The 16,939-nt window shown below is 42.0% G+C and overlaps 1 long non-coding RNA gene across 1 annotated transcript; it reads left to right on the forward strand.

Moving 5' to 3' along the window:
• The first annotated feature begins 1,807 nt into the window (after positions 1-1,807).
• LOC119029150 lies at positions 1,808-2,619 on the forward strand. Its single transcript, XR_005077913.1, has 3 exons — positions 1,808-1,949; positions 2,066-2,172; positions 2,495-2,619. It is a non-coding gene; the product is annotated as an uncharacterized LOC119029150 (long non-coding RNA).
• The last annotated feature ends 14,320 nt before the right edge of the window (positions 2,620-16,939 follow it).

Here is a 16,939-nt window from a genome sequence, read left to right on the forward strand (position 1 = left end):
TGCTTAATAAAGCTTGACAGTTCAAACACCAGAGCTGCCTGCTGTCTTCTAGCCCAGAGCTTACCCATCATCTCCAGGTAGAACAATCATTGTGAAACTAAGTATGGCTATTTTCAGCTTATTGGATAATGCTATTTTTTAAAACATTGATGGCACCCTTTTTTCATCTATTTTCCATAAGTATTTTCAGTGTGCATTGTCTGCGACTTTCTATAGATAAATAATATAATATCCATTCTGTCAAGGCACATTATGCGCCAAGTTCAGATTTGCCAGTGATGCATATACTGATATAAGACTGGATGAGGAGGCAAATGTTTCTGCCCGTCTGAGACATAAACACTGAAAACTGAGTTGATGTTTTCTGTGACCTATGGATGTACAAAGGTGAAAATCCACAGCAACAGCTTCATTTTAAGAGATACCTGCGCACGTGCAGCTCTTGATCTGGCTGGGTTGTGCATTTGTTTTGTAAGTGAAAGACGGCAGGTGTTCGCAGGATGCAAAGTAATGTAATAATGTAGTAATGTAATATATCCATTCGGGGCTATGTAAAATTAATCATTGTACAATAACATCGGCAAAATAAATTAAATTTGCTTTAGTGCCATTCACAAACCCAGATTACATGAAAGCCTGCAGCCGATGGTCCTGTTTGGTAATACAGTGTTTATAGAGGCATCAGTATTAAATTGAGTCCCGTTCATAACCAGTTAAAAACTCCCTGTAGATTGTCTAAGTTAGGATTCATACCTGTTTGGTTCAAGACCAAAAGTGTTGCTTCTCTACATGTTTTCAAGTTGAACTGTGGCAACTGTTACTTGAAGGTTTACTAATGAAGACTGGGATCAACAAAGCCACAGATGGTATCACTTTCTAATTGCAATCAAATTAGATTGTCTGCCTGAGGTGCTGTGAGTTGCCCTGGCTTGGGAAAGTCAAGAAACAAACACAGTTGATATAAAAACTAACAATTGTGTTGTACATCTTAACTACAGCAGCTGACTAACTTGGGAAAACACAAGTCCTCGTTCCCAAGACTTCAGTCTACCACGCAACTGAAACCAGAAGCACGTGCAAAAAGATGTCAGTTAATGCGAAGCTGTTGTGCGCCAGTTTCTCCTTAAGGTAGCAAAATGTGACGTCAGAAATCTCGTAGCTCGAGCTAATTTGCCTACATACTCTACCACACACGCTGCACCCAACTTGATTACTGAACTATAACAGTGATCATGACCTCGGGGAGGTAAGACAGAATAAATGCATTTCAGCATCAATAGCTTATTCTATTTAACAGAATACAAATCTGTGAGTGAAAATGCAGCTTACCGCGGGTCATCACACCCAGCTCCATGGGAAGAGATCTAACTGAATCAGTGATTAAAAAAAAAAAAAAAAAAAGCGGGAGGAGGATTGGTTCCTACTGACTGAACACACTGTGATATATTCATCAATACTGCTGAAACCATGCAAGCAAGGCCGCGGATAGTTTAGCCGGTCTATTCTTGGCGAGGCAGATAGTGCCCCTCTTGTTAAATTCATCTGTCAATGCTGTGAGAGGAGGAGATAAGACGTGGAGCGATCCTCACATGGAACCAGTCGAAGTCATATCGATCACTCTTGCCTTCATTTCAGCAGGATGGTTAAAAATTATTGGAGTTCCGGAACTGAAGTTAATTCTCGGGGATTGGCTCTCTGTAACAAGAGTGTGACATAATCAATGCAAATGATCTCACACTCTTATGCTATCAAACCCAGCCTTCCTTAAAGGTGGAAGCTTAATCATGGACTATCTGTCTTTGTTTAAGATTTGCATTAAAGCCGTCTGAAAAGACCTTGCACCATAGGTGCTGGTGGTCTGCACTGTGGTTTTTAATGTTCACTGTTAAGAGGCTAAGAAAATGAGCACTCTAGACTGGACTGGCAATATTATGCATCATAAGCACAATGTACTTACATTTTTTAAATACATGTTATTACAGGAGCTAAAAATCTATATTATCACATTAACAATGAATCACACGACTAGCTCTTAAAGAAGCATAATATCCGTATGTTCTCTCAGCACATTGTTTCCAGTACAAAAAAAGCAAGCACGAGGCTGCTGTAGCTGCCGAACAGAGAACCAGATTTCCCTTGGGTGTTTGCTGTGAGCATAACAGCTCAATAGAGGTGTGTGACTTACATTTTATAGATGGCAGGAAAAAAAACATCTCACAATTAAAGCTTTCACTTCATCTATCTGCTGAAATGTGTGCAGTAAGTAGGAGACGGGTATGCCATATCAAATTGGCCCCCTCAACTACTCTCACTGATGTGCTTTTATGTGAAGTCGTTGCAGTTTTTGTATTCCTTTTGGTCTTTTCTGTTTCCATATTCATTCAATTCATATGCAGTTCCTCTTATGTGATCTTTGTACAGTCTAACAACTTCATATTCACTGAAGAGCATCTAAATATCTGATCATTGTGACTGATGTGAATTTTTACCACAGAGCAAACAGAGGCTGCCGGCAGACCCACCCAGCAGGAGCAGGGGGGTAGCTGTGGGGGGATAAGAGACGATGGAGGAAACATCGAGGCCGAGAGGAGAGCTGAGAGGACCCAGGCCTCGACAGCCGGGCCCCGGCAACAGCTCCTTATCCGACTACCCGTTCTCCCCCATCCACCCGATCCACCACTGTGTGAAAAAAAGGTTTGTTTATTTTTAATATAATTTATATTGGTTTTTTTTTGTTTTTTGTTTTTTTTATTAAATTATGTATTACATTTCTTCTGTGAAAAAGCTTTTTCAAAATTACTTTTAATCCTTATTTACATTAACTTAAATGAATATTTTGTGTTTTGCCCTTCTCCTTGGTCAGGGATTCTTTTTGGCTTGACTGTTTAGCCGTGGGATTACACAAAAACTACTGAATGATGTTTTTTGATGCCTTACGGGATGTAAAAAAAAAAAAGCCAGATGTCAGATTCTTTAGAATTTCCTCTGTACCGGACACACGAGCATGACATTGGAATACTATGCAGGAAGTGGATGTATATTCTTTATATATATATATATATATATATATATATATATATATATATATATATATATATATATATATAATGAAGGGAAAATTTAACAGTGTTGTTACAATTCCATAAAGGTCTATCAATCCACCATGATCTGAATACATCAGATGATGACAACAGTTTGTCTAACCGCATCAAAAAATAGCTAAATAACTCTGAACAATATGATTTACCGACAGTAAATTGATAGATATGTATTGATACATAATATTGATGTGCTGCAGTGGGAAAAGCACTGTTGTAAATAATCAAATTAATGATGGCTCAAGTCCATTTTACCCCCGTGGAGTCACTGTTAATGTTAATCTATTCGCTACACATATGATTTCATTCAATGCCCAGGGTCACAAAGTCTGCTATGAAAAAGGGTAACCTCTTTTTTAATACATTTTCAGTTTTCACCATTCATAATCAGTCAATTATGCAATGATGCAGAAATTATGGATTGCGTTATTCCACACCTTCTCTTATAATAACATACACAAAATATGACCATCTCTGGCAGCTCTGTTTATATGATAGATGGTGTTTAGAGGGGAGATGGCATTTTCACTTGGTGGCCTTGAGTCGCTGTAAACATGACTTGTCAAAGTCAGGGGAAAGGCACAGTGAGGGGATGTGTCAGTAACAATCAGGCAGCACAGCACACTTCTGGTGTCTTGAGCTGTGCAGATATTTTACTTATCATCTGACTGATGGTGAGTGAAAGTCACTGCAAATAAAATCAGCGGCTGCTGCTGCAATCAGATTTCTCGCTTTTGTTTTCCTCCAATGTATTACTCTGTAGTTCTTCCCTCGGGAGTCGCCAAAGCGGCTCTCATTTGTTCAAAACCGGCTGGTCAACACAAAAAATTGATCACTGAAATGTTCCATTGTCTCTTCCACTCTAGCTCTCTGTAAGCATAAGCACAGTGGAAAACATTTCCCTTGAAAAATACCGTCCAGTGTCCAAAATGTCAGAAAACAATCATTTGTAAAACACGCATTATTTTAAACACAGTGATTTTTCCAAACTGAAAGGTTGGGCTCCAGACCCACATGCCAGTCAGCAGCGTGCTGGTTTAGTAATCATTATCATGCCTTCCCTCAGTTCCTTTGACATTTGATGATTTGTGGTGTTATGTAGCACTATAAGTCACGAGAGTGGTGACATGCAGAGTGACGAGGGCCGCATCCAAAGGCAACAGCACTTCAGCCATCACGCAAGGCAACAAGGCACACTTGTGCTTTCGTTATTCAGAGAAAGGAAATATCAGAATACATCTTTTTGCAAGATGTGGCCCTTGAGTGTCGCCTGCATCGTTTTTCACTCACTTCCTGGTCTCAGAAGGGTTGATTTCATAAGAGCCCACTTGAGTTTTCAAGGAATTGGTAGACACGGTGCAGCTTACTGGAAGAGAAGCAACCATGGGAAAAGAATAAAAAAAAAAAAAAGACTAGGGCTTGTTAAAGACCTGTAGGGAGGCATCACAGATTTGTTGGGCTCCAAGGAACTCTGCTGCTAATACAGACCTGGAAACTACAAGCACAGGAATTGAAAGGCCAGGCAGCACAGGCTCCAGGATTCTCAGCATTACAAGATTTGGGGGAAAAAGGTAAGCCGAAGCAGACTTGGCAATTTACCATGAGCTGTTAAAATCTGAGCCAATTGGTGAGATTGCTGCTCTCTGCCATCCTGGAGAGGAGCTTTTAAAGTCCATGATTTGTTTTGTATTAAAGCTTTGGTTAGTTAACTGGCCTGTTGTTCTTACTCAGATGAACTAAATGTCCAAAGCTTACTTGACAAAAGCGATGTGTTGAGTTCAGTGGGCATGTAAATACTGGTGGAAGAACCACAATTTACAAATAGTTAAAAAAATAAAAAAAAATCTGTGACACCAACACTAAAAAGAGAAATAAAAATGACACTAAATTGGTACATAATTGTTGCACAAAAAAGGCTTTTTTTAAATCCCCCTTTTGCTGACAAAAGTAGACAACACTGAGAGGAAGTTAAATCTGTGCTCATCATCGAAATCAGGGCTTCTGGACTGCTTTTCAGCTTTGTTGACCAAAGGCAGCACGCATGAAAACTGTGACACTGTCAAAATCGGATGACAACATGTTTACATATTTGTGAGTCAGTGAGCCTTGTTTGATGGTTGGTGGGTGTTTTGCTGGACCCAAGAGAGGACAACAGACTGGGGAATGTACAAAGGAATCTATTGACAAAAAAGGTAGGGTAATAGCGCAGGTGAACAGCTGGCAGGAGCTGAGTGCAGGGAGGCTTGGTGGACTGAGGGGTTACCTGCGGTCGGGCTCGAGCGTCGGACAGGTGGGTCGCTGGCTGGGTGGCAGAGCTGTGCCCTTCTGTGCTGAAGCGCAGAGTGGAGATCGGGGAGGCAGGCTCGGAGAGTAATCTGGGAGGACTGATGCGAGGCGCGCAGGCTGGAGGCTGGAGGCTTGTGAGGATAGAGCCTGGGTAGGATGTCAGCACTGGAGAAGATGAAGAGGGACAGGGTTAGGTTTGCGGGAGAACAAAACACAAGCATATAAAATCTCTCACGGCTCGAATGCCTGATCTACCACGTGGGTGATACGAAACAATCTGGCATCGAATGCAGAGTAGCCCAGAGCATTTAAGCAGATTTGCTGCAGGTGTGTGAGATGGGAAACTCCAGCCCTCCAGGAAAAACACACCGGGCTTCCACTGCGCCCCTGAAACACACTGGCAATAAAGGGAAAAAACACCCAAAACAGAAAATCCACCGAAAAACTGAACTGAAAAACTGAATGATGACACCTTGTCTACAAATAAAGCAATCGAATGACATGACATGAAAAAAGTTGCTTTTCATTTTGATTCACTGTTCACACATGGGAGTGGTGCCGATGGGTGACGTGAGTTAATGACATCATCATTTATCAGTCATTTAACCTCCTTACAACTATTGTTATTTTGTCAAGTATACCCGCAATATCTCAAACCCAGAGACACTCACAAGTTCAGATGTTATTTTCATCAGCATGGTGGTTGTTTAAAGGTGTGTTCACCACCAGCAAAGAACCCTCGCACCGCCTTTTACTCACCCAGGTTTGACTGCAATATCATTTGTGTGTTACTCGCATGTGTTTATCCACCCCAACCACCGGATTACTTTACTGCACATTAGTCGTAAGATAGCGAGCAACGGCTCGTGTCAAGAGCTTATGTGTCTGTGTGTTTGTGGGTTCAACTCAAGTTCTCGCTTAACTCGTCATCCACTCTGGTTCTCTCTTCTTCTCCTCTCTGCTCTGTAACATTACATGCATGCACGTAAAACACAATGGAGGACACCTCCGCGGAGCACCTCTGCACGTGGGAAGACAAACAGGAATACAAATAAATCCACTTTATAATTGCAGCAGTTAAAAAGTACTCTCTTGGCTCTCATCTCAGTTCTGTATCCGAGCAGATTGTGATGTGACTCCAAGTGTCTGGCTCTGCACTTGACTCTCTCCTCCAGAGATCAAAAGCTCTTAACAGCATTCTCCACCCGCTCTGCCCAGTCCCACCCACACAACCTTTCTGCGAATATTGTGTTGTTCTTATAGAGAAACCCCTAGTGGCAGAATCTCTATGTTGAACAGTCATACATTGTGGCCAAGAATTGACCATATTTAAGTCAGCGAGTCACAGAGATTGTGGTTGTTTTGCTGTGTGTAGCGTTCAGGTGCCTGCCTCCAGGTGTGTGCCTTAACAGGATGATAGTGACAAATATGTCATTTGCCAAGGACATGCAAAACCACAAGACCAGCACGTTTGACAGTTGGACTGTAGCAGCAACACAGGCTCTGAACAAATACGGGGTTAACAATGTGACAGTGTTGGAGCTCATCAGGTTTCTGAAAAGATCATGGGTTGGGTTAAAATGTTATTTGTAGACACAAGTGAAATTATGTTTCATACACGACATGACTCAAATATGTTAACTCATGTGATGTAAATCTCCTGGGTGAAAGACTTGGTCACACTTTATACTCTGTCTCCCGATGTCCTCCTTTCCTCTTGTCTTAATTTCTATGGGCACAATGATTCGTCGCCCTATGAGACGACCTATAAGACTGTTTTTCAGAGGACATTGTGGACAATTCTCCAACAGCGACAGAGTTCAAGTGTGCAGAGCTGTCCAACGTGGTTCAACTTTGCTGGCATGCAAATTATAGCTGTTCACCAGCGGTAAACTGTCTTGGCACTTCTGACATCTGTGTTGGTGGTCACACTTAAGAGGCCACATCGCCAAAAGCTTATTCCATTTATATCTGACAACATGGAAATTGCAATGCTAAAACTGTGTGAGATAGCTGGGGTATCTCACATGGCACTTGTTTGTTCTTTGATTTTTTATTATTTTTTTTGTGTGTGTGTGCGCTTGTAGAAAACAAGCAAATCAACGTGTCTTTCCCCCTGTTTACTTTTTCATAAGCGAGCCAAGTTTTGAATCCAAGATGTTCAAAACATTCTCCCCAGTAAATGGCACTTATTCCGCCAAAACACTGATTGTATGAAAGCACGGGCTTGTCTTAAAAATCTTTAGAATGTCAACTACCAAAAAAAAAAAACGTTATGCTAAATTGGGACCATTTGCGTTGTTTTGTGCCCATTTTTATTAATTAAACTGGTCTGTCAGTGCTGACAGCAGCTGAGACTCCAGTGCACAACTGACTAAGGACGCAGCCTAAATACACTGGGGATAATAAGGTAGGCCTTAATTAGGAGCAGCTGAGACAGGGGAGCACAGGACTGCGTGCAGGGAGGAACACAATGGGAGCCTCCGGGACCTTCCACATGGCACTCAATCACATTGCATCTCAGTCCAAAGGCTGCATCCCCTCATCGTGTGCATTTCCAAAGGCAGCCAACCGCGTTTGAATTTGGAGGACACAAACGGCTGCACCCTTTGCGGCCCATTGTACCGTCCACAATTGTTTAATGGTGCATTTAGAAGGTCCTTGTCAACACTGGCATGTTACGGTCACATTCATATGCAGGTAAAAAAAAATAAAATCGGCCACATGCAGATTCATCACTGGCACTGCAGTGAAGGAGTCGTGGAATACATTTATTTAAACTTGTCATAAATATTTGGAACATCCAAAGCAACATACAGTCTGTAAAACATTAAGGTAATATGTAACAGCTCAGAGAGCTGAGAGAGAGAGAGAGAGAGAGAGAGAGAGAGTTTTTTAAAAAAATATAAAAAAGTAGAATATAGTTATTTGTATTGCAAGAGATCTTTTGTATCATGTACAAGTGTTTTTGAGCACAGCTTTTTAAAAAAGGGAAAGAAGACACATCACAGATCTGTGTTGATTAGCCTGGAAAGCTCCAAAATAATGCATTTGTGCCTCAAGTCCACACTTTGCTTTGACGCAGCATCATCAAAAATCAGCATCCGCGCCCCGAGCACCCTTGACTGCACTTTTCCCAATGCCCCACGAACAGCATTCTACATCAGAGACACAGCATTTGTTCTTAGAATACTAATAGTGTTGAAACGACCACAAAAAGCAAGTAAGATAAAACATGACCAAATCTAAAATTATACCCGTGAGGGCATTCAAACCTCTTTGGTCCAGCCGACAAAAGACTCTACTGCTTGAACATTTATCCCACAAAACTGTTGAACACACATCATGCAGATCCAGCGCATTTGAGAAAATAACTGAATGAATGGGCGATAGCTCCGGTGGAGACTCCTGCAGTCAGCATGCAACGTCCACGCTCGATGAAAACTGTCAACACGTGCAGTTCTTTGTTGTAAGCCAGTCAGAGGTGCACCTGTGCAGCAATCATGCTGTTTGATTAGCATCTTGGTACCCCACACCTGTCGGGTGGACGGATTAGTCAGGGGAGACACTGGAAAGAACTAGGCATTATTTCAGCTCGGAGTTGCGTTTACATTTTGGTGTCAACTCAGATAATTTCACCTCATGTCCTCAGCGCATCATCCACACAGTGAATCACAGGAAGAGGTGTCTTGGATGGAATCTGGATGGATAATGTGCCAGTAATCGGTGTGTACCCTGCTGCCGTCTAATTGACACACCCACTCGATTTTCCAGTGGCTGTCACTCTGAGCAAACAAGGTGACGGAGGACGAGATGACTTGGCGCGAATCGCCGCGGGCAAGAACTCGGCGCGGCGAGGAGGACGAACATAATATGATGAGTTGATTCTCGGAGTGTGACAATGTGTAGGAGAGACCACCCCGAACCACACCACACACCCCCCCAGGCCTGCTCAGGCTCCAACTGACTCCCCTTGATAGCAGTGTCAGCCGCTGATTGACGTTTGCTAATTTCCCACTTTTGCATGGGCAGTTTGAGGACAGTTAAAGGCTCGAGGCTCGCAGCAGGAGCCCGTGTTAATGACGGCGCCCGCTGTGCGAAAAACCAGCATTAGAAAAGTTAATGTTGGCTCCGTCTTAATAATCACGACTCCACCGAGCGTAATTGAGGGAAAGATCTGACTGAAAATGACAAACTCCTTTTTTGATTTCCAGCGTATGTAATGAGTAAGCGTTTGAAAAATACACCAAAGTGGGAGTGCAGATATTTTATATCATTACGTATGGCAGCCAAACTCCACAGTGTGAGAGGAGCAGTCTGCCTCGAGATCGACCTCTAATTTCACCGTTTATGGTGGTGTTCTGTAATTGCTGTAATCGATTTTGTCTCCGTAAACTGGCTGGGGATAATTTGTTTTGATAGGACAAACCTCTTTCAGACCTTGGAGTTAATTATTAACAAGGTGCCGCGATGAAATTTAGCTTTAAATTTATACTTATAAAAAAGATGTGTTATAACTTCCTCCAAAGACTGTGAATTATATTGCAACCATGACTTCATTTGCCTTGTCAAGTAGTGAGAACTCCCTCAGGTTAAGTTACAGACGCTGGCATTTCTCTCCCCTCTACACATTTTGCACTTACCAAGTCTGTGACATTAGATTTTTAAAAAATATCAAATCAAATCAAAAGCACTGGCTTCCTCAAAGAAAAGGAAGTCATTCTACAAACTCTGGAAAGACTTCTTTTTCTGAGAGACAACAATTCCTTTTCCTTGCATCACACTCGAGCATTTCAAGCTATTTGCTTTCCAATTTCATTCATAGCGAGTAACAGTGGAAGGCATCAATCATTCAGTTGACAGCTGTAGTTGTAGCGAGTTGATAACTCACTAGCACCTGTGCCATTTCCCCATAAACCCTGCTGCTTCCTGTTGAAAAGAGAGTGTTTTTCTCCCACTCTGCCTCCCTGCCGTCTCCTCTCAAACAGCGCGGCAAAGGGAACCAATATGCATTCAGTCCAGGAGGACTTCTATGAAGGTAACGCTTCACATGTACAACAGCACAAAAGTAGTGGCAACAAAGTGAAACGGCTCCCGTTTTGTGTCACTTGTCAAAACCATCTAAATCGATCAGAAAAAGAGGTAATAGGGGAACGTTCTTTTCAGCGGAGGCACACACCCATTCTTCAAATGCTTGCACTCAATAGTATGTGGGAGGGGTACGGTAATAACTGTCGGAAGCCCACCTCAAGATGTGTTGGATCACGACGAAGAGCATGCATTAAATCCAAAAAAAAGGTAGAACGAAATCCTCGACTTGTCATCGCAAAGATCATCAGGCCGCAGGGAGCCAAATGCAGCCAAGAGGATGAACTCCGGTGAGAAAACGTGCCCATCATTTATGCGATTAAGATTCAGTCCTCTTGAGCTCTGCGTGATTGAAGTCAATAGAGCTCCTTAAATGGAAATCTAAAAAAAAGAAGTGGCTGAGCGACACTAACAATACGTACCCCAACACTAAATTCCATGCAAAAAAAACAAAAAAAAGATAAAACAAAAAAAAAACAGTGTTGAGCAGATAATACTTCTGCTTTTATTAAATAAATAAATACAAACTCAGTGTTTCCTTTTAGATATACACCACACTAAAACAGCAGTCTAGTGTGTGTCAGGCTCATAATCAGACAGCAACAGGTGCTCCACGGACTGTGCTGCAGTGGCATTACCTCACTGTCATGTTCCCTTTTGGTAAACCTTTTTCAGGCAGAACAGCTTGTACATTTTGTTCAATATTATTTTCTTCTGGGGTGCTTTTTAATTTGTTCTTTAAAAAGAATATATATATATATATCATTAACCACAGAACAGCTCCCGGATCAGTTCCCTCCCACGCCCCAAAAGACAACAGCAACTGACCTTGTGGACAGTGTTTTCTATTAAATTTAGAGTTTAAGTTTCCTCTAAAAAAAGAGAGAGAAAAACTTGTATACATTTTTTAAATTAATAAAGGTAAAAATGATACCGTAGGCTTGCTTATAATCACTGGCACAGTGTTGTGGTTATATTTCTGTGCAACTTGAGCCTGTTTTAAATCACATGCTTACATCATTTCTACTAATGATGATTTCAAATCGAGTGGAGTGCGTTTCACCGGCATAGTATATTGATTTTGTGCATGCGAGGAATTTCCCAATGTATCCTACACGAGCAAGACCTTTTTTGTGTTTTTGAGTATGCGGCGTGCGTCCTCTGCACATACCCAGAATGCATTGTATCTCATTAGACTGTCAGACGGCAGACAGTTCAAACACTGCGCCGGAGTTGTATTTTCAATTTTTGAGAATGCTGTTCCAACACCATCTTCCCCTCCTCAGGACATTTTACAAAGAAGTCAGCTGTGTGGAGCTGCAATGTGGGGCAGGAGTTCTCAGAATTCAGAACCTCCACGTGTGCCCGCGGGTCAGGCTAGTTAGCAAGCCGGCCAACTGCCTCGCTGGTCGGCTTGCAGCCCCTTCTCACCCCGCGGTCACCCAGACCGCAGCAGCAGACGCAGTGGTTGACTTCAGCAACATTTCTGTCAACTGTATCACATTGATTTTAGTTATTTTCCTTTACAAGATAAGGTACACAGCCTGAGACAAATCCTCCTCCTCCTCCTGGCTCTTTTCACTGGCAGTCGCCCCCTCAGCTCAGCAGCCTATACTCTTCTGCTTCTCCACCCAGACGGTGGCTGATAACGCTGCTCGGTTCATCTCTGATCCTGATGGTTATTTTCTCGACGTTCTTTGTTCTTTAAATCAAACGAGGACCACAAACAATAGCCTTTATTGTATCTCTTCCTTTGGGCGCTTCACTTTCCCTTAGAATAAACCAAGGATATATTGCATTGTACGTAATGTTGATTTACAGCTGTGATAAATCAGGTTCATTCAGAGCTGGCTGGTGGATGTGATGAGGAGAGCGGTAATGTTGTTATCAGTAGTGTCTGTTGCAGGGAAGACGTTTCACTTGAATATTGTTCAGTGTGACCAGCCTGCAGGTAAAACATACATCCTCAAACAGTCACTTAGTATGCAGTATGCAGCAGGATATAACAATTGGGTCATGATATACCTGACTTTAGTGCGATGTCTTGTTGCCATTAGTCTCACGATATCAAGGCAGCTGCAGGTCTCAGAACAAAGTCCTGCTATTGCTGTCCACCCACTGTGAAGCATGAAGCATGAAGCATGACTGTAAAGATTCAGATTAAGTTTTTTTTGTCATATGAAGGTTTATTCTATCGATGAATAATTCACCTGTGGTTATGAGCACAGAGATGCTGATGAATTCAGTCCAAATAGTCAATTTGCGCCTTAAGTTATTTTTGTTCTACAGTTGTTTATATTCGTAAAGAGCTCACTCCAACCACAGTAAATATTCCACCATCATTTTATTTATTTATTTATTTTTTTTTGTCTCCACATTTGTTGAATTGCATTCTCGCCTGCAGAAATCACACATTTGAATATTCAACTGACCTGCTGCACGCTGAAAAAAGACTCTCTAGATTATGCAAACACCAGGAATACATTTTTTGGGAGTGTGCCAACTGAACACTCTACACAAGTTTTTTAATATCAGCCCAGGAAACTTCCCTCCAATTTACAGTTGCACATGAGTTCCTTTCTTGAAAATATTTAGGACACCCTGACAATTATGTGTTATTAAAAATGTAAGTGATTTTTTAACATTTTTTAGGAATATCTCATTCCCTCCTAGACGTTATCTTAAAGTTAATTGCATCATTGGTCATGCCCTAGTTTTTTTTTGTTTTTTTTCATTCATGTCTTATCAATACTCAGCATCAACCTGAGGAGAGGTCTAATCAGCCTGGACTGAAAACACCCGTGTGGGCCTTTAAGGTGACATGCAGTGGGGAGGTGGACACTGGGGTTAAAGCACGCCGGCTCTTCTCAAGATTAAAGGATCTTGAAGCGATACAGTGCAACCCCTCTGCAACTCACTCACTGCTATGGCTTTAAACGCGTTTCTAAACAAGCCTTATGAATATTTTATGTCAGTCCCAAGGGGCAGCTTTGACATCGGCAAAGCAATCAGACAATGGCTACTTGTTTACTCACAGCTGGCTGTCAGAGGAGAGGAAAAAAAAAAAAAAAAAGAAACACAGGCCCTTTTGCAAGGCCATCAAAATCATTTTTAAATAAATATTGTTCTCGGCTGCCTTTCGGGCTCTCTTTGCTCGAACGTGCAGCGTGTTGTGAGTGACATTTGCACAGGCTTGTGAGTAAGGCCCAGGTCCTTGCAAATCAATCTTTGTGTTTTAATCTGCGTGCAGTACATGATGGCAGGGATTTACTGCACCGGCACAATTAAGACTGTGGCAGCAGTGTTGAAAGGTTGTCAATCACATGAAGAATATACTAGATTGACTTTCCGATTCATTTCTGTTACTGTCAGAAAGCTAATTGCATTGAAGTATCGCAAAACCAAACAGTGACGTGCTTAAAAACAAATAGAATGTACTTGTGCTGTCGGTGGCTGGTACAGGAGATATCGATGTGGATTTTTCAGGACTGAGGCTTTGCAGATGCCAGTATTTCTTTTTGTTGATGTTCAATGTGTTTGAATACCACTATTGCACGTATTCATGGTTCTCCTTGAGTAGCGCTCCGATCAAGGTGAAGTATTTGCAGAACAACATACAGACACGAGAGCCCTCCTGAAACCCAGCTGAAATTCTGAGTTAACGGCCAGGTTACACTGGGAGGACAGACACACCATGAGATGCGCATGTTTTACAAATGACACAGAAAAAGCAAAGAATACAGTATGTCAGTGATACGGTCTGTCTGACTACTTGTAGGTAGCAGGTACAGAAGGCTCATTCCAAAGCTACTATGGAAACCAATATATTACCAAAAAGATATATTCCTCTCACAAGGCAGACATACCTTTTGGCGATACTTTTTAAAAAAAAATTTTTATTTTCTATTTTTGTGATCATGGAATTAAGTTTCATATCTTGGAGGCTGAATAAAAATGGTAAGTGCGTGTCGAGCTCTAATCTCAGAGACCCAGATCAGACAACAACAGATGCTCCTGTTCAAGGCACACCCACGCAGGTCGCTCGCTGGGATGATTAGATCTCAGCTTCCTTGTGAAAAGACATACATCTTGGTGAATTATTTTAGTAGGCAATTTTTGCAGCACCATGTTACTACAGTAGCTCAGGCGGACCATCAAACACCGAATCTGGAGAGGGCCCCTCACAGTTTGCGAGCTTTCAGCTGCCACCACCGGAGGGGTGGCTGAGTGAAGTGGTGCTCAGTTAGTTGCTATTTCCAACTTCACAGCAAGATGCCACTGAGGCCCAATCTGAATTCACCCTTTGCCCTTACTATTTTGCCAGTTTTTTGTGTTCATTCCTCAGGGTAATTTGTCCCAATTCTTGTTAGGATTGAGGGGTCGGGTCAAGTGCAAGGGCTACACAAATGTTATGAGAAGTTTTTAATGTTTAAATGCATAGAAGTCCTTTTTCTTTAGAAAAAGCATAAAGCAAGCGCCATAGTTTATCGATGTCTTGGGAGGTTGCTAGCTAGCTGGCTAACGTTACATTGTTGATTTCTGCATAATAATCCAACATCTTGACATATGCCAGTGTTAGGTGATGGGACATGACACTCAAACTATAACATAAATTGAGCAGTAAAGTTGCTGCAATTGCTAATGTTGCTATTGTCAGCCTATACAGCACTGCCAGTGGCCAGGCAGTGAAGCAGTGTTCTTTTTCAGTCTGATCCGTTCTTTGTCTCCAGCAATTAAATGGGGAATTGCATTGTGGTAACACGGGATTGTAACATTAACACAAGAGAAATCACCACAACCCAAGACGCCATTTTGTAATTGTCCGCTAGTATCTGTTTACATCAACGCCATCAGCATTGACTGGCAATGCATGTTGGTCTTGGAGGGTTGGCCTATGTTAACCACCACTCCTTGTAACTCTGCTCTGGGGGGCGAGGGGCCACTCGAAGATGTGGTAAAAGTTGGAAATGGGATTGGGCCAACATCCCACCGGTGCTTTCAAATGATTATCTTCCAATTGGCAGAATAACTGAAAGGTCAGATGACAATGAGACCAAAGCAATGCACCGAAGGACACTTGAAAACCTTTCATACAGTCATTTGATTGTTGATTTATTGTTATTCAGGCTCCAAATAAGCTTACCACATACATCTGCTGTATTGTTTTCCTGTATAGTTGCTCATGAAGAAACATGGGGATACAATAGAAGAAGAACAATATAGAAAATATTGATTAGTGGAGCTTTGAGCAAGTTAAAAAAGATAAATCTGTACTTAATTCAGTAGTCTTCCTCCACCGTAGACCTCTCTTCTTTCCAAACAAGGACTAATGGAACGCATAAATTTAGAGCGTTACACATAATCCATATGCATCCCAAAGTCCTGCGAGGTTATGATACTACAGAGCTGATTAGGTAAGAGGTGATAAAACAGGAGACGGTTCAGTTTACACAATTAGAGGGAAAATGTTTATGTCAGCTGATTCATTGGCCCTTAATGACATCACACAGTGACCGGTGGCAACAAAACAACATACAGGAATAAAACACACTGGGAAGACAGAGAGCCCATAGATTTCTGTCTCTTCCTGTCCCGTCCTCCCTCGGCCTCCGGCCCTGAGCGATGGCTCTCAGTAACTTCTGTGACGGTGAGGTTATCGCCGTGATTGATGGAGCCCCGGAGAAATCAATAGCACGCATGCCTCAGACGAGGGGAAAATGGCTACATATTTCATAGCCATTAACTGACCACAGTTACCATACTCAGGGCAATGTTTCTCAATTTGACCTGCCTCTTCGTATCAGGACGTAGGCAAGATATGAAAAATTAAAGTCAGATAGAAAAAGGTGGATACGCGCCGCTTCGGCTCGCTGCTGAAAGCGGCGGGGCCAAGCAGGAGGGCCGCCGGTCTGTTTTTTCAGGTCAAAGGAGATTTGTTAACAGCGTCTGCTCAATCTCTACCATCCCTTTTAAGTGATAGTGTTTACAGTCAGGCCAGATGATTTATGACCTTGCCTCCCACAGTCGTATATCGCTCACCATTTCTGAGATACCACATGTAAAGCAAAGTCAATTAAATGATTGGGTGACTCAGTGTTTTATCAGAGGGGGCAACGGCTCAAATGGAAGAGCTACCTGGGTCAATCATTTGACCTTTAATTATCTTCCCTCAAAACTGGATTAGATAAGGCTTCCCACCCAATGGAAACATGTTGTTATCTATCCTTTCAATTACCCCAGTCCCTTGATGAAGGGGAGGGAGGATTACATTTGAAAGGAGGGGGTAAAAAGGTTTGGAACTTGTTGCAAGTGAAGGATAAAGAGTGGTGTTTTAAATACTGTGATTATCTCAAATATAGCTTTCATCACATCTCTAACTGATGTTCTCTGTGTACCCCCTGTTTTTAATGCAGTCTTTGGATGTTAATATTCATGTCAGATTCTCATCAAAAATTCATGGACATCAT

The sequence above is a fragment of the Acanthopagrus latus genome, chromosome 11 (assembly GCF_904848185.1).
Source record: "Acanthopagrus latus isolate v.2019 chromosome 11, fAcaLat1.1, whole genome shotgun sequence".
Classification (NCBI taxonomy): Eukaryota; Metazoa; Chordata; class Actinopteri; order Spariformes; family Sparidae; genus Acanthopagrus; species Acanthopagrus latus.